This window comes from Apus apus, chromosome 2, assembly GCF_020740795.1.
Source record: "Apus apus isolate bApuApu2 chromosome 2, bApuApu2.pri.cur, whole genome shotgun sequence".
Classification (NCBI taxonomy): domain Eukaryota; kingdom Metazoa; phylum Chordata; class Aves; order Apodiformes; family Apodidae; genus Apus; species Apus apus.
In genome coordinates this window covers 25,292,496-25,295,468 of record NC_067283.1, presented here as the reverse complement: position 1 = coordinate 25,295,468, position 2,973 = coordinate 25,292,496, and the positions used below count along the sequence as shown (strand labels likewise).

Below are 2,973 nucleotides of genomic sequence, written 5' to 3'. Positions count from 1 at the left end.
AGAACCTGCCAGCCAATATAATTTATCCAATAAGAACAATTTTATTTATTTTCCATTGTGATTTCTTACAGGAATTTGCAGGGTGCTGTTGAGTAGTTTTAGCATGTAAACAGTGCATTACTTAGCTACTATGTGACATATTCTATTCCCATGGAACATCATATCCAAAGGGGTTTTTTCAGCTTGAAAGGTTCTAGGGTATATTAGGATTTCATGCAGTGTCCCTGCAGTATTTTGAGGAAGGCAATTTTATCATTTGAAGGCAAAATATTTATTTTTTTATTACAAAGCTGTGGCTGCCCAGGGAGTCTCCGTGGCGCAATCGGTTAGCGCGTTCGGCTGTTAACCGAAAGGTTGGTGGTTCGAGCCCACCCGGGGACGAGTTGTCCGAGTACCGCTGCCCTTGGTAGTGGTGTTGGAGCGATCTTTATGTTTGTTCCCAACTGGATCTTTTCTGTGAAACTTTGGAAATCATTCTCCTAGCCCTCGGGCTCCTTAAAACACTAGCTGGCTGAATTATCAGAAATGGTTTAACAGATAAAAATGTTTCCATTGTTCTTTATTCAGAGATGAAGTTGCAAAGAAATGGTTTGATTTAAACAGAATGTTAAGAGAGTGGTACTTGGGGTTCACGTTGTTTTGTCATATCTGTCTGGCAGTCTTGGCTTTGCTGTGAGCTCTCTTGCTTCTTTGCAATTTTGTGGTGTAGAAATGTAAACATATATTTACAAAATATCAACATGGGCTACTCTGCACCATGAGCTTAGCAGAGATTTGTATTTTAGGAATGAACAGATAGCTGAATAGTTGTGCCACTTCCAGAAATTCTGTGTGAAAGCCTGGTGAGTTGGAATCTGCAGAACAGCTCTTCTTGTTTGCTTCTAGCCTGTGCATGGTAGGCTTTAATAATCGGCACATGGATCTGAGTTTTTAATGTGATGGTTTTGCTTATGCTTTAAAAACACTCATACTGAGAGGCTTAAGGAACAGAATATGACATTCTCTAAAGCCTAAAACCAGACCAAATCCATATGGAGCGAAACCACTGAAACCTATATCCTTCAGCAGTTCTCTCCAGCTATCATTTTATGAGTCAGCCACAGGGAAAGCTGGTAGAGCTCTTTCTCCACTGCCCATCTGCCAGTTTTCATGGTATGTGTAAGAACTTAATCTTTTTGACATCTGTTGTTTTCTTGATCTCTTGAGATTGTGCTGGAGCATCAACACGTGTATCCTGGGAAAGAGGCAATCAAAATGCTGTTTTCAAAGCTGACAGCAAGAACTCCAGCATAATACTGGCTTGAGAGCAGGAAGCACACAATTAGCTGATAGGGAGGTGGGCCAGTCACCAAGAAAGTACACTAGCCTTGAACTAGATGCAAAAGAGCAGCTAACAAAGCCAGAAGAGATCTTTGTTCTTGCTTGTTGGCTTTCACAGAGTCCTTCTGTCCTGGTTCAGACCAGGACACCTTCCACTCTGCGAATAAGGCACCAGTCTTAAAAACACCTCCTGGTTCTCAGAAGATGTCTCTATGCCCTCAAAGTGGCAGAAGAGTGTAAAGCAACTTTAAAATGGAAAAAAAAATCCCAGCTGTTTTTCAATGCACTAGATCCAGATCAGAAAACCAGTTTTAAATGGTAATTTTTTAGAAGATTATGCTATCATAAATTTCAGAGTTTCAGACAGTAAAATGTTTTGAGTTTAACTGAAATATCCATTAAGCTTCACAGCTGTGCAAAGAAACAAAAGGATCATCAATACCGATCAATGCAATTATCCTTCATGTTGTGTTTGAACCGTGCAGTATCACATTTGTGGCAAAGAGGTAAAGGAATCACATAGACAAATTTCACAGGAAACAGCTACTGAGTGAAATGAAATTTTCACTGTATTTATGTAGAATTAACATCAAGAACAGGTTTATAGACTAAGCTTGTGGAGCAGAGGACAAGGAGAAGAATATTGATATTGACCAGGAAAGAAGGTAAGAGAGAAACTCAGTTAATTCAAAAGTCAGTCCTTGGCCTGTAATTTTATTAGGGGAGTGGTGACACCTGGAATGGATAATCAAGACTTACGACAAAGAAGTGATCTATGAGATCCTGATATGTGGAAACCAGTAAAGGCTATGGAGATGGAAATACCATCGTATAGAGGGCCAGAGAAACACTGATTCAAACATGAGCAAGATATTAGAAACACCTTTGTTTACTGTTTCACATGCTTGTCAAAATGTGTATTTATTGGTGAACCTGCAGTAGAGGGTTGGGTAGGGGTTAGGCATGTAATTCCTGAATCTCCAGGAGAGACAAAGAGCTCACACTCCCAAATGAGCTGAGGGCTTCCCAGTTCAGGAGGAGGCAGCTGAAATGTCATTTCCTCTCACCTGGCAAAGACAGCAAGCATGGGGTATGGAGCCAGCCGCGGATGTTCTCAGCTGTAGGCACAAGCCACCAGCTCATCTTGCCCAGAGCAGGAATTCTGAATCTTAGCTCTTTAGATATTCAACAAATTAGAGATCATTAACTAAAACAATAGTTTCAAAAGTTACAGAAACTATATGAAATAAAGTATTCAAGTCTGTGCCCCAAAACAAAATGTGGAACTGAAGTTCAAAGGAACTCTTGTGTCTATTTGCAAATGCAAGTAGCTGAGAAAGATGAAGATGATACAGTTTATTTCCACTCCTTGTGAACTGTGAGGCAGGTGCTCTTCATGGATGTGGTTTGCTTTCTTTGCTCATCTTCAGAAGAATAAGCAGAGGTCCTTCAGATCTCTTCTGTAAAGTCTAGACCACCAAGGCTAATTTATTGGTTTGTGAATAATTTACTCAAGTGTGGGTGCAGTTGTTAATAGCTTCTGCTTACACCTCAGGAAGGACAAGGCTGTCTTTGCCTCACAAAAATAACTTTTAACCTTTCCAGAAGTGCAGGCAGACCACAGGAGGAAAAAGATGAAACCTCACCCTGGAT

The 2,973-nt window shown here is 40.5% G+C and overlaps 1 non-coding gene across 1 annotated transcript; it reads left to right on the top strand.

Moving 5' to 3' along the window:
- Positions 1 to 307: 307 nt before the first annotated feature.
- TRNAN-GUU (transfer RNA asparagine (anticodon GUU)) lies at positions 308 to 381 on the top strand. Its single transcript has one exon. It is a non-coding gene; the product is annotated as a tRNA-Asn (tRNA).
- The last annotated feature ends 2,592 nt before the right edge of the window (positions 382 to 2,973 follow it).